This window comes from Hippoglossus hippoglossus, chromosome 10, assembly GCF_009819705.1.
Source record: "Hippoglossus hippoglossus isolate fHipHip1 chromosome 10, fHipHip1.pri, whole genome shotgun sequence".
Lineage (NCBI taxonomy): Eukaryota > Metazoa > Chordata > Actinopteri > Pleuronectiformes > Pleuronectidae > Hippoglossus > Hippoglossus hippoglossus.
Window position 1 is genome coordinate 5,518,543 of NC_047160.1, and position 23,317 is coordinate 5,541,859.

The window sequence follows — 23,317 nt, forward strand, 5'->3', positions numbered from 1 at the left end:
TGTTCTACACTCTGGACTACAATGAAAGCATTGTTTGGACAGAAAGCCCCTTAGGACCACACTCTTTTGTAGCAATTTGAGGCAAACAGAGCTACAAATAGAAAGGAGTGTCTTTGGTCTGAACCCAGGCTGTGCCCATCCTCACATGTGCCTCTGTAGCTGTTAGTGCATTTCAGTCTCAGTTTTTTGGGGGTATTTAATATCAGTCATATTATGACTGGTTTCAGTAATTGTGGCCTTTCTCCCACTATACATGAACTACAGACAACCATCTATATTACAGTTTCTATGTTTTTATGATATATAATTTCCTGTTTTATTTTGTAAACTCACCTTCTCCTCTCCTTTCAGATACCTTCACCTCTTGCCTTTGTTCCTTTCCTGCTACTCTGAGGCTGGGTCCATAATCACTCACTAATCACTATATAGTGCACTATATAGTGAGTTCGCCATTTCATAGTGGTGTCCTTTTGTTTAGTGAAGTTTTCTATACCCTACATAGTACACTCATTGTTCGACCACAATGCATCATGGAGTACCCCCTGACCAGTGTAAAACAGTATCAGTATCAATGTTTCTCACGAAAGCATTAAGCTGTGCCTCTCCACTAACAGCTGTCCATTCATCCAGCTGGAGTGAAAAGGCTTCAACGTTTTTCCACAACTTGATCAAAAATGTCTGTTCCCATCATATCTATTCTTTGGCAAACAGTGTCATTTGACAAAGGAACAGTTTTGAATTCATCTGCTGGTTTTTGTCCTGCATAATCTCGGCCTATGCAACAGCGGCTGGAAGTAACAGGTCCTTAGCTATGGTGAATGGCTTTTTAGCTTTAGCTACGACCAAAGACACTGCATAAAGAGCCTTCGAGTGCTTTGGCTTATGTTGTGGAGACTTTGTGGAGACTTCGTTTCTTGGGATGCTCTGGAGTCAGAAGGTTTTCTCTGGAAAAACGACATTTTGTTGGCTCTGTTTTGGCTTTCTTGTTCACTTCTTTCTCCTAGTTTTCAGCTGCATTGCTGCTACGTTTCCACCACAAATACATTTTTGTGGATTTTGTTATTCAGAATTGAAACTGGTTTACCATTCACAGTGAACAAACATCATCAAGAACGTGACTTGGGAAACGATAACATTGAAAACAGGAATATTGACTATAAAATGTGATTCATTGAATTTACATTTACATTTTTATTGAACTTATACTTATGACACTATGACGCCATTACCGGCGCAGAGAAAATGTGTCACAGTAGTGTGAATTTGTCATTACACTGCTTGACATTTTCTGGCCACCATTTCTTGAGGACTACAATAAGAAAGTATATTGATGACCTCTATTGCACTCCCAAGACTTGTACCAGTGTTCCTGGATGGCAGGGAGATTTCCAAGAGGATTTACCAACTGAACATCGTTCATGAAATTCTTGATTCCTGCAAAAGTGAATTGACCTGTAAGGCAGAATGTGGTGGGTTTCTAAAATTGAACACAGATTTTAATGAATTAATTGACGATGGCAATGTCCAAACCTGGAAAAATATCACATTTTGTTCAAGTCAATTAAGCCAAATGATCTACCGAAGCACCTGGTATGTATGTTTTGATACATGTATGTTCTCCCCAAACCAATCAAAATACAACTTAAATATTAAATACCCAAATGCTGTTAAAAGCTTGGATAATAATCTGAAAGTTGGTAGCCAAACTGACTTTAGGGAATTCTATTGTTTTCTATTCTGTAAACTATTTCAGCTTCCAATAAACTAAACTGAGTTATGAAATTATTAACCTGTTGTGGGTCCAAAAATTAGAACTATTTATTTTTTCTTTTTGTCCTCACCATTTGGGTTTATCCAATCCATTATTTCTGAAAGATACTGACCATGCTAGATTTTTTGTGGGGGGGGACTCAATGAGTCACAGACCTAGACCCTGCTTGGAAAGTGTTGAAATATGTCAGTCTTGAGGAAATGGGGTAGAGGCACAAATGAGATAATATGATTTTGTAGTGGAAAAATAACTAAGTGTGGTTGAAACCTATGTTGTGGTTGAAAAGTAAGTTTTATGACCTGTATCTAAATACATATATAACCTGTCTACATACATATATAACCTGTCCAAATACTTTATGACCTGAACTGTTTTATGGTCTGAACTGTGTATGACCTGAAAACTGTAAGACCCTTTTTTATCACTTACTCATCAACTATCAGGGTTTAGTTTAGGGAATATAGGGCTTACACACACATCATGGTGAAGGTACATAGACACACTTTAGAGGTCGTAATGTAATGCGTAATCAAAGTGAAAATGATTGTGTTTTAGGTGTCTAATGGTGTTGACACAATAAGTGTCTTCCAAAAGCACATTTGGTTAAAAAATTTAAGAGTTGGGAGGTTGTATCAAACCATAGCTCAGTAGCTTAGTACATGGTAGATGCATAGATGTAGTTTAACTTGTTTGAGGTTAAGGTTTTATTTTTTCAATATTGGATCATGTTTTGTCCCACTTCTCAAGAATCAGTCATTACTGTTTGTAAACACTGCGTTGTTATCGTTTGATGCACAGTTGCAATCCCTGAAAAGATACAGATGGAACACAAATGTAGTTGGAGCATTTATAGTACACAACTGGCTCAAACAACTTGCTCTGGTCAGTTCTTGGTGTCACTGAATGTTCACATCTGGGGAAGATGGGGTCTTAATGTGTGTGGATATCTTGGAGGTGGTTCACAAGAGACCTCCACTTCGCCACTTTCTCCGGTCCAGATTCTGAAGATGTAGCAGTCCAGTACACATGGTGTATCATGTTGCACTACTTTTGTAGGTGTATATTTTTGTATATATAGTTTATTTTTTAGTATTTATTTAGTATATTCTTTTGTATATTTATTTTTATTTTAATTTTTGGCTTGTGTAAATAGTTTGAGCATTGCTAGAAGAGAGCCTGTGACCCAAGCATTTCATTGCCAGTGACTGCTAAATGTAATTGGTGTGCACATGACAACAAACTCTATTTGTCATTTTGGAGTTTTGGTTTTATTATGGAATTTTTTGGTTTATGGTCTTTTCCTGTGTCTCCCTGTGTTTAGGTTTGTGTTTGGATTTGTGTTCACCCTGAGTTTTCAGTTTGCTGTTTTATTTTGTATTTTCTGCTCCTTGTGTGTTTTCACCTTTACTTCCTTTCTTTGTCCTGTTTCCCGCCCTTGTGATTGTCTGCACCTGGTCCTCATGTTTTTCACCTGTGTCCAATTACCCCTGCCTCCCCTGTGTATATAAGTCTCTGTGCGTCCCTTTGTCAGTTCATTGTCTTCATGCTGCCTCACGTCACCAACCTCTATCCTACACTTGTTAGTTCTTTGTGGTTTTCTATTGTTTTTTCAGTTTTGCCTTTTTTCTAGTTTTCAAGTGATTTTTCTGTTTTGTGGATTTTTGTCAACCTAGCCATGATTAAAGGAGACTTTTTGTTACACTTTTCTTGCTCTGCATTTTTGGGTCCTCCTTCCACTAAACATGACACATGGTTCTTGATACTTCGCTGCCACTTCTTCAGGACATGGCAGTCTTTCTCCTTGGCTATCTTGTCAAGCTTCTTTGATAAGCCTGGTTAAATTGTAAAGCTTGAGAGGAGGACAAATAGATAAATATAAAGACATGTGAACTCACAGATAACAACACAAAATAAATCCTATTTTGACAAAAAAAAACAAACACACAGTACACACATCACCTTTTTCAAGATGCCAGATGTCCTAAACAGCTTGATGTCATTGTGCTTGAAGTATTTCTGGACTTGTGGGTGGCGGTCAGTGGAGACACAACACTAATAAATAGTTAGATAAGAGTATCATATCTAAGGGTTAAATATATTTTTGTTGTCTTTTGTACAGTTTTGTTACATCACCAAACAAGACAACATATACATACACACATGCATACATATACTAACCCAATAATATTTTTTTGTGGAAACTGGTTGACCTATGTTTCTCACACTCACCTGCACCAGTTCGATGTCAATGATCGTGTTGCTTTCATGGTGCATCAAACTGTAGCTGCCATACTTTGCAGTGTCCTTGAGACATATAAAAAAAAAACACCATTACATTTTTCAGAAAATGTATACAGTTTGATCATGCAGAATAAAAAAAAAATCATCTTACCATGTGAGTTTGCCTTTATGTCACCTCCAACGCTGTCTTTTTGGCTTAGCTGTGGCAGAAGCACCTCCTGGGCTATCTTCCATTTATGGATGATACTGGGTTCCAGGTACATGCGTGCATATCTTCGGAATGTGTCTTTTTGGAAGAAACTGATGTGCATTGCCTTGAATATCTAATACAAATATAATGATATAACAGTTTTTCAATGCATTTCACTAATTTCTCACAAATAATTATTTAATAGAAAAGTACCTTCTTCAGCTGGAATAAAGATGCACCAGAGAAGTAAATTGCAGCAGATGGGTGAATGTTCCCTGCAGGGGTGCTTCCAAAAACTGGCTGGCTCTTCCATTGTCAAAAGAACCCGCAGTGTCAGCAGAGTTGATCAATGGTCAAGAAAGTTGCTTGACTTCTTGGGGTGATATCACACACCCGTTAGCCCACTGGGCAGGTCTTGTAAAGATTGAGGAGGCATGTTCCATAGACGATGTACTTTGTTTCCCCATAGGAAGGGCTTTGAGTGGGTCTGTGTTTAGTGCATAGTTACATTATAACTTCAAATCGTGATAATAAAGGCAGATCCTTTATCGTGTTGGCATTAGATACTGGTGGTGGACCACGACCGAGGTGGCAGCTGATGATGGATCCTAATGGCGGCAGTGGACAATGACTGTGGACTATAGTGGCATCCGATCTTGATGGTGGATCATGATCTTGCTGGCTGCTGACCATGGACTATGATTGCAGCAGGACTGCTCGATACATAGTATTTCTCCTCAGACACTTGACCATTAATGACATTAATCCACCAATTCACTGACCTTCAGTTATACTTCAAAATGTTTACTCTAATCAATGCTGCTAAAACCTTTATCTTGATGTTCTCCTTTACACTTGACATCCATTGCACTTCTGTCCGTCCTGGGAGAGGGATCCCTCACATGTGGCTCTCTCTGAGGTTTCTACGTTCTTTTTTCCCTGTTAAAAGGGTTTTTAAGTAGTTTTTCCTTACTCTTGTTGAGGGTTAAGGGCAGAGGATGTCACACCATGTTAAAGCCCTATGAGACAAATTGTGATTTGTGAATATGGGCTATACAAATAAAATTTGATTGATTTGATTGAAATCAATTTCTCTTTTGAAAATACAATCTGACCAATATTCAACTATCAAATGTGAATGACCCTTTTGTACTTGCCCAAACAAAACAGATATTATAAGCACACTTACGAAATTTGTGACGTCTCTGTGATAGCAGTCAGTCTTTCGGGTTGTGTCATGAGGCTCAGGAATGTCAAAAGATACATCCTAATCCTCCAGTGTCTCTATACGTGGTCCTTTGGCTGGTCTTTTGCCTTGGAAAAAGCTTACATTCCCTTAACTTGTGTTAAAGACATTACAGACTCCCCAAATGTGTGGAGAAAGGTGCTAGAGCCACTACATAACACCAATGTAAAAATGGAGTAATTTGAGAAAGAAATGAAAAAAATCATTGAACATAATTGGAATTTTCTACATGTTTACCAACAATGATTTAGGAATCTGTGCCTCTGCATACACTCTTCAGCACAATTTGAACCATTGAATTGGGAGTTGTAATTGTGTACTCTATACACTGGCACCTCCCACTGCATGAAAAGAAGATTTTTTGTAAGTTAATGCCCCTGTAAATTTCTGTGGAAGTTCAGGTTAACGACTGTTCACAGGAATCTGCAGGCAGCACAGAAAACTGCCAGTAAATTAACGTGGGGTTCCAGTTTCGGGCAGTTTTATAAGCCTGAGAAGCTTGGCAGTTGAACCCCCTGCTCCTAGGTCTATGGGGGGGCTTTCACATGTAATTGACAAAACTGTGATCTTTACAAATGCAAATCAGGATAGTTTCACTCAGTGGTGCAGAGGTTACACCTTTTTGTAAAAGGTACTAACTCCCTTTTAAGAAAATCACTCCTATAAATACATCAAGCTTAGTATAATTATAGAATCATAAATTGTAGCTTGAATAGATTTGCCTTATATAAGTAAGTATGCTATAATACGGAAGCGTATTGCATTCACTTGAAAAAATTTTGCATGGACGTTTCGCATAGAGCCCTTGTTCAGCGGGCTGCATGTAGCTGTTGCACTCTTAGACAGTCTTTTGTTTGGCACGATTTCTTGTATTAGCGCCATGACGTATAGCATCGCTTCAAACTGTCAGACTCTCCTTCTGTATAAATAACAGTGAACCACAATAGACTAATGTAGCCGAGCGTGTTGTTCTCTTATACTGTCACAGGCCTCAGCCGGAATCACACCCGTTTACTTTCCTTCACACTTCAAAACTTCTCTATCGACAGAACCCTCTTCCGTTAGAACCCCTTTCAAAACAAGAGTCCCAACCAACACCCTGCTTATAACAGGAACTACACATCAATCTTCCATAATAAAGCCACTAAATAAAATAGCTTACACTAACAAACGAAATATTTGAATTATGGACAAAAATGAAAACTATCCTTTTATCTATCTGCAGCATATCCCCGAAAGATGGCCGAGACTTTCAACTGATGTTTTCAGGTTTATTTGAAACTTCCCTAAACAACACCGTAAGAGCTTGTGCCTCTTCGGAGGGTCGCTAAAACATCAAACTTTTCCTTTGTGAAGTTACAGATTCATAACAGTAAGTCCGCGTCTATACAGGAACTTCACTTTCAAAATAAAAGCATGTAAAAAAAGCTCTGTTTTTCAAATTTTTTTTTTTTCCTGTTTTTCCGAGATAATTATCTCGGAAAAACAGAGGTTGTTTTGTTTTGTTTTTTTCAGAAAAACAGAACTTCTCGGAATTTCCGAGGCAAATTAAAGCTTTTCATCATTAATGAAATCTCCATGGTTGATCACAGGCTTCTGGAAGATTATGACAGATTAAACATCAAGTGACTCCCCATTTGGAAATGTTTGCATCATTGCAGTTGGAGATTTATTTCCCAGTTGCCTCAAGTTAAAGAAAAAAACCTTTATGTGAATGATATAGATGTAAATTTAAAAGTCTAGTCTGTTTAAGGTTGTGGAGTTGAACACTATCGTGAGACAAACAGATCCTGCATTTTCCCAGATGTTGAACAGAGTGAAATCAATCTAAAGGTAACCCTATTGATCATCCAGGTTTTTTTTAGAGAAGGCCATTGATAATAAGCAATATATTAAAGATGCACATGAAAACATGCCTCCCTTTTTGGTAGAAAATATGACAAACCATGAATTCCGTGCACATACCTTTTTAATGCGCTCTCGATGAACGTGCAAAATTTAGACTAGGCAGATATAACATTGTGTGAACAGCATTTGCAGCTTAAATGTATTGCTGTGACAGAAACATGGCTACCTGCTGCATCCTCTGAAACTGTAAAGATTGATGGATACAGTTGCCATAATTGTCCCCGCAGGTGGAGTCAGCATGTATTGTGCAGACAATTTGCCATGTAACACTGCAAGTACCAGGTTTCAATTTTGGAACATTTGGAGTGGATATTTTAATGGCAATCATTTATCGTCCACCAACATACTCAATGTCTATGTTCAAGCTAAATTTAGGGAAGTTATTAGATTGTCTAAATCCTTAAGTAAAACAATTGTTATCAAGGGAGATTTCAATGACAACATTTTAACATCTTCCTCTATCTGCACATTTATGTCAGAAAGAGGGTTTGTTCAACATGTGAAACAACCTACTACAGAGAGAGGCACATTAATTGATCATGTGTATGTGAAAACGATGGGAAAAGGCAGGATGAACAGTACCTGCTCCGTTAAAAAAGGAGCACATCAGCCAATCAGTGAGCAATGCTTGGGCAGTTTCCAAATAGGACCGGCCAATCGAACGTTGCAAAGAATCGCCTGCCTTCACATTGACAAGTAGGACACGGAACAGAGAGAAGGCCCACGGGGCGAAAAATAAGTGAAAGGTTCCCCAAGGCGAAGACCCTGGGCCCGCAGATGGCTTCCACGCGAGCCGGCAAACAATATTTTCGAAGGGCCCGCCCTGGAATTTCGCACCCAGGAGCCCTCTTTGCATATTTCCCCCAATATCCTGTGAGGAAATCGGAATGCCTGCCGCAGTTGGGGGCGGCGCCGAGTCCCGCGCCACGCAGGTTGGAGCCTCGCACGCAAATGAGCAACGCGGACCAGATGTATACGCCGGTGCCTAATGTCATCACGGGAGGAGCGCCGGAGGAGGACTCCCTCGTCAGCATCCATTCACAAGATGGTTTCATCAATGACAGATGTGATGGAGTTGTCGATGTAAATACACAATGTCAATATAAGATATTAAGCTGTAGTTCAACTCTTGATATAAATATCAATTATCAATAAAGCAAGATACTAAGCTGTAATTCAACTACATCCCTTTCACCTACACCTTATGCCTTGGATGGAAGTGAATTCAATGATATTGATTATGAGCATCTTCCTTCCAGTATGCACATTCTACACATCGCACGCAAAAGGCACTCGCTCACCACTGCAGAAGGGTCCGCTGGTTGACCTCCAGGAGTTGGACTGGGGCAGCTTTCTAGAGCTCCCGACTGCTGTAGTAGTTCTCTCTGATGCGAGAGTAGTCCCTCCTGACAGCCCCCCCAGCGGTTCACCCGGACCCCGGCGATGGTACGGCCCTCCTGGTGTATGCTGCACAGAAAGACGGCCTCCAGCAACCTGCTGGCATCCGGGAACTGTGCAGCTCCCGCGCCCTGCCCGAGATACGAACTGCACACACACACACACACACACACACACACACACACACACACACACACACACACACACACACACACACACACACACACACACACACACACACACACACACACACACACACACACACACACACAGAGAGAGAGAGAGAGGTGTCCCGCATTGCAGACCGTAGTCACATAAAGCACCATCTATCGCATACATAATAAATAAGATAAAAATGGAAGAATATGAACAAAAGATTATAAAGTGAATTTACCGCATCACGCTGTCCACGCCGGGCGTGTGGGTCGTCTTGGAGCAGCGGCGATAGGGGCCTTGTCCCTGTCTGACAGCTTCTGCCAGAGAGCCCCTATCTGCCTCACCTGCCCCTGCGTCACATACAGGTGGTCACGCAGCTCGACGAAGGCCTGGGCCAGATGGACGGCGTGCTGGTACCCACCATGTCCATCTGGACCAAGTACATCCTGCAACAGACAGGTCAAGCATTTAATACGCTCAGCAAATGGCCCCTCCCTCGGCTGACTCGACAAGGCTTACTTCCTCCGCAACGGGCAGGCGATGAGGCCTGTCCCGCAATATGGACTGGATCCCAGGCAGCTCCTCTTGAAAGCCCTCCTCCTCCTCCTCATCGTCCCACTCCTCTTCCATCCTGTCCGCCGCGTCGGGATTTCCTGCTGCAGAGCGCCGTCGCCTGTCTGGGAGTACAGGTACTCCACCCCAATGAGCTCCCCTGAGTTAAAGAGAAAAAAGATAAATGGGGTTTCTGGCCCGCAAAAGCCTCAGCGCATTACACCTATGTTATATACACATATGTATACCTGTGTACTCCCCAGGCTGCGTGAAGTTCTCCACCAGCGTCTTCCTCATAAACTTCTGGCTCAGCCTGCGGACGCCGCTCAGCAGCTGGGCGCTGTAGCAGCGTGCGGTGGAGCGCCGGGCATCACCCGCCACTGCAGCTCGGACGGACATGAGCACATGCCCGTGCTCTTTTCCCGCGTTGGAGACCCAGGCGGCCATCCCGGCAGCGTCACCCACAAGCTTCTTAGTCATCTGAAAATGAGAACCAGAGCACGTCACGTGTGTGTGTGTTTCCCACTTATAATCACTTATACCATGTATTCTTTCATTTATTTATTGTGTGTATTTTCAATCAATCGCAAAGGATCACAAGCTTGCCTTCTTGGTGGAGTCCATTTTCAAGATGTCCCCAAAGACGGACGTGACCCTGGCTTTCGTCTCTTCCAGACGACCGAGGGCCTCCCTGGCGTAGACGGAAATAAGCCAGGGCACGTTGGGGATGGGTTTCATGGGCGGCACCATGGGCGCCAGGCACCTGGAGCTGTTCGTGGACAGAGAGGTAGCGCAGGGTCCGCACCAACCAGTCTTTGGTGTGCTGCTCCACCAGAGCGGCACAGAGGCCAGACGCACTGTTGCCCAAAGTGCGGGCCTTCATCATGGCCACCACCCCCCTCTTGTCGCAAGACAACCTGCAAAGGCACAAGGTGACTACTGTCAGCTGAGAAACACACACACACAGGCTTTAACATTGCAGCTTACTTGTATGTGAGGACAGCTGGAAACTGCGCCTGGTGAGCCAAGTCCAGCTGACTCACGATGTCTTGGGTCCACGCCGCGTACTTCCTCTTACAGGACCCGCCGCATTCCAGGTACTCCGTGCCCATGAAGTACCAGTCGTCGATGTCAAGCACACGACGGACGGTCCTGTAGAGCCCAGCGCCGGTCAGTTTACGCCCACAGTTGGGGCACGCGAGCCTGCAGGCCCACATCCTGTAGGGCGCCCACAGGAAAAACCGGCACTGGAAAAAGGCGTGGGCAGAGGGGATCTGTGTGTAGAGGATCCGGGCTCCCGGAGAGGTCCACCAGAGGCGCAGCGTGCTGGTGAGGACGGGCTGCTTGCCTGTGCCGCTGGTGAACATAGCCCGGCCCAACCAGTCCTGCTGTTCCTCCGGCAGTGTCGGTGCCTCCAGCCCTTGGGCAGAATCTGCATGGACAATCGCATCACATATCCAGATTAAACTCAAGCAGCAGACGATATTGACAAATACACACAAGTCTGCACACATGTCCACACTTTTACCTGTGCGCCGGTGACCAGCAGTGGGGGATAGAGCTGATCCGGTGCATCGCCCACAGGGTGGGTCCAGCCAGGGAGGGTCCAGCCCGGGAAACTGTAAAATCAAAACTCAAGTTGACACACACACACACACACACATATATATAGTAACAACGATGTTTAAAGTCAAATACACTCACGCAGAGTGTCAACCTCCATGGCAGCGGCGAAGATGACGCAGGGGCTGCAGATGCCACACCTGCGTTTGTGCAGAGGAGGACAAATGAATGTGCCTATTAACATTTTAACACACTACTCATTAGCTACAGACAGATCTTACTCGATGCAGGCCGTGAAGCTCTCTGCTGAGCCGAAGGAGCAGCTGGAGGAGGAGCAGCAGCCATTGGCCCTGCTGCTGGCCCCTCTTTGTCCCGGCCCAGTATGTACACCTGTGCGGTGTGCATCAGGAACAAAGCCTCATGTCAACACATGTCAGCTCCCATCCTCAACTGCACCTGCAGCCGCAATACTTATGTTTGACACTCTGTGCTGGTGGCCTCATACAGGGCTCGGAGCGACATGTGGGCGTGCGCTCTGAACCCCAACAGCGCCTGGTCCATGCCCCTCACCGACACAGAGCCCTCGCACATCCGACGGCACTGTATTAACTGCACCATCTCTGGGAACAGTTGGGCATAGGAGGCGAGGGCATCTTTGTGGACGGCGAGAGGCGACTGGGAGGTGTCCCCGGCTTCCCTCTCCTGTATGTGGGACACCAGGATCCCACAGGCGTAGCCCACATCGTGGCTGAGGAGCCACTTGAATGTTTGACCCCGGTACTGGCCAAACTGGAGCTGGCTCTCACTGAGCACCAGCTGCCAGCACTCGGGGTCTCTTCCGGCCTGGAGGATGCGGGCCTTGGCCTCCTCCCTCACCACCTCTGGTCTCTTCAGGGCGTATGCCACGGTGGCACTGCGGTTGGCTTTGGAAACCGCAAGCGCAGAAGCTGAGGCCTTGAGGGTGAGCGTGATGCTTGAAGGCATGCACCTGAAAATTGGACGGAATTCCATTCTGCAAAGACATTAAGCAGACAACCAGCAACGTTAGACGTGTCAGATTGTTGTGCTGTGATTGACAGATCCCCAGATCTATTGATATTGATCCCTGGGAACATTAAGGCAGGCACAAAAGACAGTAGCAGCACACAAAACAGTCAAACACAAAAGCATATGAATAAAACCAGTCCACAATAACATGACACACACGTATGGAGATAATAGAGATATTTACAGTAGAAGGTGATTGAAAGATCAATGGCTGGAAGCTATAACTTGGCTACAAGCTACGTTATAGCCTGGAAAATTACTGTACAGTACATGCAAGTGTATTTTCATCACACATCCAGATGTGATGATGATAAAACACATACACCACTTACTGCTGTACAGTTATCAGGATTTTACATGAGGCCGGGTTAAACGGCACACTGTACACGGATAATATTCCCGGTCAAACAGGGCGTTTCCCCGGCGGAAAAGTACATCGAGACGGCGCCAATATCGGCGTACTGTAGTCACAATCTTCCCCCGTGAAACAAAGACTTTTCCCGGCGGGAAAGAACATCGAGACAGCGCCCATATCGGCGTACTGTACAAACATTATTCACCATGAAAAACAACCTTTTCCCCGGCGGAAAAGTACATAGGGACAGCACCCATATCAGCATACTGTACGAACTTTCTTCCCCGTGACACAGCCTTTTCTGGTTATGACCTTCGTGATGCCCTGCTTTGTTACATAGTTGTAGTGACAGACCATAAGTCCATGTGTATGGGGATGCTATATTTTCAAAATATAATAAATATATTATATAAAAATATTTTAATATATTAAATAACATGGACATTTACGTATTTAAATCACTATCATGCTCTTTTCTTTAGGGTCTGAAAATGTAGCATCTCTGCAGATGATTCTGTGATGTGAAACGTTTAACTTGCTTCCAGCTTTTACTGCCCGTGTAAAAGTGTAGCAGACTGAGACAAGACAGATGGCCGGATCTTCCCACATAGCCAAAAGTAAAGCAACAGTGTCATTGCCTAGCATTTATAAAAATCTCTCTCTTCCCTCTCTCGCGCTCTCTCATACACGCACACACACAGCCAGTTAAATAAGAGAAAAGTGAGATATTCACAGAACATCTTTTGTAAATCCATTAATAGCAAATACAACATATGCAAAAATCTCTCACAAAGCTCTCGAGTGGTTTTCATGTCACCTTTCTATCTGCTTCAGGGGCTGAAAAAATTGTTCCTCAGTTTTAAGACATGGAATAAAGGACAGTGACATAGGCAGAGTTGAAGGTGCACTGAACACAGCAGTATGTCTCTCTAGTTGTTCCACTTCACTGACGTTGGAAAATAGGATAACCGACTGTAAAGTTCTTAAAATATATACATTACGCTTTTATCCAAAGCGACTTACAATTACAACTAGTTTTTTCTCATCTTCTTGCTGACACGTGATATAAAGTATGTTTTGTGTGGGGAGTAAGAACTTCAATGTGATTGGTTAAACTCGATTGCATTTCACATAAATGACATTCATCACATTTCAAACCACCTACAAATGTGGTTTGAATCCAGTCTGAAGCAACTCATGTGTCATAATGACATATGAGATGTAATAAAACCTCCATTTAATTTTTTTATGATGCAATGAAAACATGAAGACACAATCAATATCCATTGCGTAAAAAATCTGATTTGAATGCTTCTGATGCGTGTGGTTTTGTTGGTGGATGGGTGTGTGTCTGTATGCATCATTAAAGCCAGTTAATGGCCATGTTTTGTTGACTTACAAAAAGTGCTGTTCATTCTGGTGGAAAGGACAGTCAGATCTGTCTATCACTTCGTCTCTCTAATCTCCTTCCTTGTCTGTCTTTCTCGATCCCTCCATCTGAGTCTAGACATTTGTTTAAAGTTAAATTGTCTTTTTGTACCTTAATTTCTTTCTCTTTTGCTCTCAATTTCATCTCCCTCTTATTGAATATCTCTCTACGTCATATTTGTCTCCAATTTTCTACTTACATCCCTTATTTCTATTTTACATCTTCAACTCCTGGTCTTGCTTCTTCATTTTTGTCCTACTCTTTAATATTTTCCCTCACAAATTTGATTCAAATGTCATTTATCCATGTCTCCAAGTATTGTGTGTTCAGTAAAAGTGCATTTAGTCAGAATGAACATTTTTTTCTGTGTCTCCATGTCCAGAACTATAGTCTGTCAGTGAAGGCACCACCTCAGCTGAAATCCCACATAAATGATACATAGACATCTTAATGGGTAAGTTGGGCAAAAGCACACTGCAAAGTAATTTTTCCACGGCAAGTAACAGGACAGACGTAAGCGAGGAAGTGCGTATTTTTGTGTGTGTGTGCATTGAGGTGGGGTGTCAATATTTCTGTGGCTGTCTTTACCCTAACCCTTAAATGAGGCTTCAGGTGATAAAACACTTGATTCTGCTTCTGAACCCAGGGACATTCAATATATTTACATTACATTCATTCATATATAAATATAGTTTTCATTGCTTCCATAGTGGATTAAGATTTCCCACCCAAATCCATGGGATCTATATCATTCATATTGGCTGCCATGTTTGCTCTTTGCTTCCTTTACATTGTTTCAGAGCTGTATTAAGTTAAAGATAATGCAAATATAACTACTTCACATCAAAAGAACTTAAACTGGCTAAATGGGCTGCTTTTCGTTTGTGAATTAGCCAAAGATTACATCTGAAAAACAGACTTAATTTTCAGCTTTTTTTCAGATAAGGAATAATGGATAATGTGACAAGTAAAGAGTAAAGACTAATAAAGTCAGAGAAGCGAGGAATGAATTTAGAGAGTAATGAAACAAGAAAGGAGAGGGATCCAGAGAAAAGGACAAATAGAGGAAAAGATTGAGACACATTTTGCATGTTTCACACGTTATCATTGGCACAGCTGTCAGTCTGTGTCCTTCACCCTTGTGGAAAATCAAAGGCTGTTAAGCCTGGAATCTCTATCACTGTAACAAATCGCTGTAGTTTCTACAGTAAAATTTTACAGTAACTTCTTGTTATGTCGTTTTACGAAGTTTATCTGTACATCATGGGCCAAATATAATTACAGTAGCTGACAGCATTTTTCCACAATAACACATTGTAAAATTACAGGCAAGTTGTATTCTGACTGTAGATGGTGCATGTTACAGTTAAATACTGTTGATATCGATTGCGTTGCACGAGGCGGTTTGAAAGAGGACCTTGACATGGGAGCAGAGGAACAACAGCCGTGTCCAGCCACTACATAATATGTAAGTTGAATGTTAATTGCCTACAAAATTATTATGGGCTTCAACTTTGTTGGGATGTCATTGTAATAACATTGTTGAGATCTTAATTAAACCAATGCTATTGTTTGCAGTTACTAAAGTGACAACTTACTAAAGTGAATAACTTGAAGTGAATCAATGACATTTGAAATTGAAACGCTAGTATGCAACCCTGCCAGGATGTTTTGTTATGAGAGGAGCAGTTAAGCTTAGTAACATCGCGCTAAAGCTAGCATGCTAACCCTAGCTTTGCTGTAATTATATACAACAAAAAACTGTTAAAAGTATCCTGTAATATACTGTAATTCTTTTTACAGTAATTTCACAGTTCTTTATTGGCAACTTTTTTGCCAGGTAAGACGGAATCAGAACAAAAAACGTTATGACCAGCACAATTATTACGTATGAAGCTTATTCTGTAGATGGCACTGTGTGAGTTCTTATCTTTCAGAGCCTCGTTTGTTTGAACTGAAATAGTTTGAAATGACTTTAATCAAATGTAAGGTTATGACATATTTGACCAAACAAATGTTTGCACGAGTACCGTTATCGATTGCTGTTTTTCCATCACCAGTGCTTGCACATGCCTGTATTTATGTGCAAGAATAAGGGGACATTATCGAATTACGCTCCACTGGGTTTCAGGTGAGCACCATTACACACATTTCTCTAGCTTTCTATTTCTCTCTGTCGCTTCCTTGCATCTCAATCTTTTCCTCTATTTGTCCCTTTCTCTGGATCCCTCTCCTTTCTGGTTTCATTACTCTCTAAATTCATTCCTCTCTTCTCTGATTTTATTTCTCTTTCTCTTTACTCTGACTGAGCTAGTCATGAAAAGGTCCACCATTACTCTCTCTTCTCTCCCTAAATATCCCCCCATCCCACACTCCATCACCTAGGAGGGCAGGAAGGATGGAGGCTGGAGAAGATAGGAATTGGAGAGGAGGATGAGGAATCTGAGGAGAGAGGAGGAGGGGAAGATGAAACATTGCTATGCAAACCAAAGACATGAATCTGCACAGAGCTAGCAGCTTTCTATATGATCTATGGTGAGTTAACAGAAACATGCATGACAACACCTCACACATACAGCAATGTATGAGAGCTTGTTTGTCATCACACAGTAATGACAAACATGTGCCAGTCCATCAGCCGTGGGAGATGAACAGGACGATCTTGTTGGATCTCCTCAGATGTGTTTCGTGGTACATTTAGTCATAAATCTTTTAAAATCTTGACACCTATCTGTTAAAGTTTTTCAAGGCCTAACATGGGTTCAATAACTCTTGTACAAGTTATATTACACTTTTCAAGCAATGAGTTTCTCTACAGGTTTAAAACAAAAGAAGCGGCGATACCGTGGTTTCGACTTGATTCACAGATGTAACATTGTTAAAGAAAAAGTAGCAATGCTGTTCTTCAAAGATTAATATCAAATGATCTAACATATAATTTAGGGTAATTTTATGGTAATCCAGACTAAATTAGCCTGGTTCTTTCCCTCCGAAAATAACTTTTCCTTTTGTTCAGGTCTAGACAAAGGCCATCCAAGCTTTGTTGGCAGGATTATGAGTATTTCTCCCACCAGAGCCTGAATCCCTTCCAAACAAAAGATGACACTGAGGCATCTGTAGATTGTTGTAAGAGACACTGGAAGTGAACAGATCATATCACGTCACCTCTGCTACTCTGTGACGTTTTTCCCAATCGGTTTCTTTTAAGCAAATCACTGTTTTTAAGTGACTTTCACACTTATTTGTTAATTATTTGGGCTTTTGAGTCTTAGCTTATGTGCATCACCGGTCGGCTCTGACAAGAGAATTAATGTAGAGGTTAATATTAGATTTCTAATTTGCTGCTGTCTGTGTGATGTATTTACAAAGCTGCTTTAAATATTGCAACGTTTTGTTGTAAGGTTCTGACATTTCCAGGGAAACTGTCTCACTGTCTACTCTAGGGAGAGAAGATCCAGACAGACAGATGACTCAGTGGGTTTCTTTGAACAATTATTTGCCAATGTGTATTGAAAAGAGTCTAAATGTAGCAGCTGTTAGAGAACATTTAGCAGAGTGCATCCCACATTAGAGGATCACTTAAGATTTCTCATACTACTTCACAGTTGATTTGGTATTGCACTATGAACGTTGAGCGAGAGAGGTCACATGTGGTAAGGTGATGCCAACCCTGCTTTGTTAAACTCATGGTCACTGCTCTAATGGGTTGAGCTTTTAAAAGTGAAATACACACTGCAGAGTCCAGCTAGGCTTCTCTCTATCTGTCTTATTCGCCTTGAGGGAGCTCAGCTCTTTAATTACTGGTAAATATTACATGAACTTGTGAAGATGTAGAGCTCACTCCCTGTTTTTTCAATTTGTGTCTCTGCTTCCCTCTTTGCCTTTTATTGCCATTAAAGCTTACTCTCTTATCGAATTTCTTTGGTGCTTGGTTTTAAAAATCATTATGCAAGACAATATATTTTGATCCTTATGTATTTAAAGAAAACACTACAAAGGCAGAAAACTTACAAAATGGAGAGATCAATTGCACTGTGACTCGGTTTGATTACTTGCTTTGCTGAGATCACGCTTTTTTTTGTTTTGGCTTTTACCACTTATATTTGTTTCTGTGGAAACAGTAGTTTTCCTCACTGCTTGGTAATAAAAGCAATTTTCTGAGTCATGAGCAACAACTTCCTCCAAAAATTAAACCAAAATATCCAGGATACAGGTGCTGTCATCTTGCACAGTTTTTCATTTGGAGTCAGAGTCCAAATGACCAATAGTCAGTCTCAGCTGTCAATCATGACATCTTACCCTGTTTTTACAAACTGAAATCAAACCCAATCAAAAGTGAACACTTGAACATACAACAATGTTATGAATAATAACTTAAAATTAGAGAAACCATCTTTATAAACAATGTATTTGACTTGACTTGATTTTTTTTTATTTAGACCATATCCAATTCACTAACATGGAGGAGGTGTGGTTTATGACCTATGCTGTAGCCAGCCTCTGGGGAGCAATCCAGATTTTTTTGGCTTCACTTTTGTGGAGCTGTTATGTTGTTCATATTTTTATACATTCATTGGTTATGAACAACACATTTAGGGTTGTTCATGTTGCTGCATGCTGACATCTGCCCATTCGTCATATTATGAGTATTCTTAATCATCGATTATTATTGTTATGGGACCCGATTAAGGACAAACGTGTCTCATTTTCAACCCTCTGGTCTCCCAATGTGATATGCTACATATTAGCAAGTGAAGGATTTCAAACCATTACTGACAAACTTTTGAAAGCACTACTTTGAAGAGGTTCCACACTCAAACGTCTCATCCGCTTTTCCTCCTCGGAGTCATTTCCTACTCATCCTGCTTATCCTGAACCTCTGCATCCAAACAAATACATTTCAACGAGCACGTAGTTCCACCCGCCCTGCAACATCCATCTGTCATGGGACAGAGACAGCATCTTGCCCCTCAGTACACAGATCGGCCACAACATTTACCTGGTCAGGTTTTAGGGGTGGTTGGTGTATTATCCAGGGTAGTATCACATAACTGCACTTTGTGTCTTCAGATTGTGGTGAAAATTAAAATTTTAAATAGTCACTCCCATTCTTCAATGATACTGAAAACCTCTGGCAACACCTCCCTCATATCCTGGCATAAAGAGTTTATCTGTGGTGGCCTTTTGACATACTTCTTGTAAGGGTCCTGAGGATGACTGATGAGAAGTAGGTGGTCAGGTGGCCTCCACTGTTTCACTTTGGATGCAGCAGCAGGAGGAGGAGTAACTGTTTTTTAAGTTGGCAAACATGGAATTTTTGTTATTTGTTGTGCACATAGAGTGCTCAATGCTCATGGGTTTGTAAGACAGAAAAAAGTACAGTTGCAGTGGTCAAACATTCAACGACATTTTACAACTCAACCTTGAGAATGATTACGGTTTGCTCAAATATATTCTCCTCTGGAAAATAATTTTATCCAAATTATTTCAACGCACTGCTTCCTGGCAATCCTGAAAATGTTTCCAACCAACTTTGTAACAATTCGCCTTGTTTAGGAAAAAGGGGAAAATTACTACGCTATTTTAAAAGGAGCACGATAAACAATAAACAAATAATATTCTATAAGACCGATAACCTTGTCATCGGCCCCACCACATATGAAATAATATATATATAAATGAAATAAACCCAGATATGTTGCATACAATTGTCTGTATTGACAAAAAACCCAATCATACACACGTACCCCCTGGACGTGTGCCCGCAAACAAAGACGAAAATGTGAACATAACCACACAATTTACACAAATCCCATACATCAATATTTCCCCAACCCCAGGTTCATACAGTCCCTGAATCCCCAAACAACGTCCCAAAGCAAAAATGTATGCAGTTGTGGCGTGGTGAGATGCCGCAAACAATACCAAAAATGGTCCACGCTATCCTCACCACCTCTGAGCGCCCAGAAAAATAGTTCAGTCCTCGCGGTAATCCTTGAAAGTGTCACCCAGGCAAACAATCCCGTTTTTGGAAGTAATCCCATGTAGGTCTTCAGGACTGCAGTTGACTCGAACGTGGCTGGTCCTCTGCCGGCCCGCATACCCAAAACAACCCCCCTGCCGAGCCGTCACTTCCCCTCATTTATCACATTTGGATGTTAAAGAAACCAATACATACACAATAACACATTCAATAAACAAATGCATACGGAGATCCCTTCCCTTATCCTTATACTTTAAGGCCTCTGACAGTTTGGCTATGTACAGAATTTATAAAACATGTAGGTAAGAAGGCGCAGATTTATCTGTCCTCCCTAACATATTTCCTGTACATAAAGTGAACTTAGGTGACCTTTACAACTTTAGTGACCAGATGAGGTTTTCTAATGATGTAATGAAGATGTGTACCAAATACATTGATGCTTAACATGTCAGTAAAATGTTCACAGAGAATTACTTTGTTTTCCACCAGAATAACTGATCTCACACTACAGTATCCACTTTTAGGGATGCCAGCATTATTTAACTTTATGATCATATTTTAACACTGAGGTTAGTGAAAGATTCTCGTACACACACAAACACTGGTTGTGAGTTTATTATGTCTGTCTATAATTAGCGGTGGGTTGGAGAGGAAGCCGTCTTGCCTCTGTCTGTCATGTTATCAGATGACTGACCACCTGACAGTCACTATGATTTATCAGCCGGATATTACATTTCCATAATTCCACTCTGACTCTCTTTGCTGCTTTCTCTCACCTCATCATCTGTCTTTCTCTGTCTTCCTCATACTTCATTTCATTTTAATACTGGGTAATCACAAAGCTCTCTTTTCCCTGCTGGCTCACCACTGGGAGGTCAGAGGTCAATCTATAGTTGGTAGGGTTCAGTGCCTTGCATGAAAACATAATAGGGCTGATGCCCAAGGTTGTGTATTGTGTTGTGCAATATATGTAAAATTTCATAGTTTGAGCTTTGGTGAAAAGGTTGTTCCTGGTTTCTGGTGATCGACTGGTAACCATAAATACCAAGATTACAAATTAACCTTTTTATATAAATTATAAATATGTATGAATTATATTAGTCATCATATTACACTTATTAATTTGTATTGTATTTTTGGGGAAATTCAATGGGTTGAAATGTTGAATATACATTTTTTAACATTAAGAGTAGATAACGAATGCATGTATCCTGTAACCTCTTTAGCTATTTGTTGGCCTCATTTGTGCTGATGTGAAAGACGTGAACTGAGCTTCAGAGCAGGCTAAACATCTGGTGGAAAGCCAGCTGAAAAGGAGGGTCTCAATCAAAGAAATGAAAGTCAGATTTAGCTTTTGTGCTCTGAGCTGTTGGAACAGTCTGCCAGAGGATTAGAGAGCAGCAGGAAATGGTAAAATTTCTAACGCAAACTTAAAACCTACCCCTTCAGTCTTGCTTTTGACTAAGAATGGTCTTAGTCACTTTTATTTACTATATATGTTTAATCTCTACTTTTATTCAACTTTATTATTTTTATACTTTTTATTTTATTTTAGTATCTTAATTGTGTTACTTTACACTTGTTTACCACTCTCACCATCACTTTAGCCATTTTATTATTTATTTAATCTCCATTTCAGTGTGTGTATTAGTCTCAAATATCATAGGAGAAGCTCTAAAATGAGTAGGCTACAATGTATTAAGCAGGCATTGTTAGAGATGCTGGCTGTCTATGAGCTAATTCAAAGAAGACCGGTGTGTGTGCGTGATTATAGCATTTTTGTGCATCCATATGTGCCTCTTAATGACAGTGTGTGCGTCAGTTTAAGGTTGGAGTCAGATTAATGAAGTGTGAAACTTGGAAGAGGCTAAATGAACACACACTGTTTACAATTTCCTGTGGCAAGTCATATTGCACCGTGCTTTATTAGACAATATGACGACTTCAGGCCTGAAAACTGTCTCTCAATAACTGTCAATTAAATAGTGAAGCAAGAGAGAGAGCAAGGAGCTGTCTATGCTGTGTTCACTGTGCAGTTTCTTTCTCCATCTCAGATCTTACAGTAACAAAATTGCAATCATGCCCTTTCACAATGATGCTGTCATATCATTTTTTACAATATGATGAGCAATATATGATGTCAATTTCTGACTTCAAAGTGAAGTCATGATGATGTTCCCACCATTTGATAAAAAGAGTTTTCGATCTATATAAGCTTTAGGTCATATCTATAGATCCTGAAGAATGTCCCTGTAACACAAAGTGTATTAGATATGCAGAGAGCAATGGAAAACCACTAGGAGCAACTCTGCAAAATCAACATGCATACCAAGACATCATGTGACCAGAGGCGCCGCTTGTGAACAAGAGGGCAGGCAAATGGTTGGGGCCCCAGGCCATGAGGGGGCCCCGGAGGGCTGACGGACTTTACTCCACATCAATCTGGAAGTGAGAAAAAAGAAGAGAAAATGAGATGAGGAAAAAAGAAAGCAACAAGTGAAGCAGATAATGACAATTGACTATAACAGTGTAACTGAATGCTGTTATTAGCATTGAATATTGTTTTTAAGTTATTGTTTATAATGTATATTTATTTATTGTGCCAACTTATGTCTGCCAATGTAAACACTGGCTCTTTTTCATTTTTTATTCTTTATAATTATATTTAGGAAATAATTAATGTTCTTTGTTTTTGTTCATTTTTTTAAATCTACCTATGTAAGTGAAAAATCTTAAAATTAAAAATAGTGTTTACACTTCCTACCCTTCCTTGGTGTACGATTATTTATAACATAATGTTGAGGAATGCTGTTTGAGGGGGCCCCGGGGAATTTTTGCTGAAGGCCCCAATAGACTCTAGAACTGATGGTGACCAGTGTGTTGAGGATCTGAAGCTGGGTTGACACACTCAGACATAGACAGGGTAACTAAAACTGAATGACATGAAACACAAAATACCTGAACAGTGACCAGTTAGTTACCTGATGTTCATGCAGAGAATACAATATCGGGAAATGGATATTGAGAAAAGGCTCATTTTGAGCCCAATAGGCTACTTCTGTTGAAGCCCTAATTCATTTAACTGCAGGCAAAATGAGTGAGGCTTGTTAAACTGGGAGTATTTGTTCGGCAGGAGCTCCCTTTCTCAGCGATTCAGAGGTTAGTCTCTCTCGAGAATTTCTCGAGGAACATTGCATTGGTCTTGTGACAAGCATCAGCATTCAGAAATTGAAACTGGACACAAAAATTTGGCACTTGGTGAAAAATATGTAATATCATTCTTTGTTGAAGGACTTGCAAGATATTGGAATGTTATGTCAAATTATTCAACAAGATGTATTATAGTATTCATTAAATACTAGGTATATAGGTTAGAAAACAAATGGACCAGAGCCTGACTGAGGAAAAAAGACAAACTACTGTCTTAGCCATTTAAAGTATATATCTGACAACCCCAATGTCCTTCATACAAAAGCCA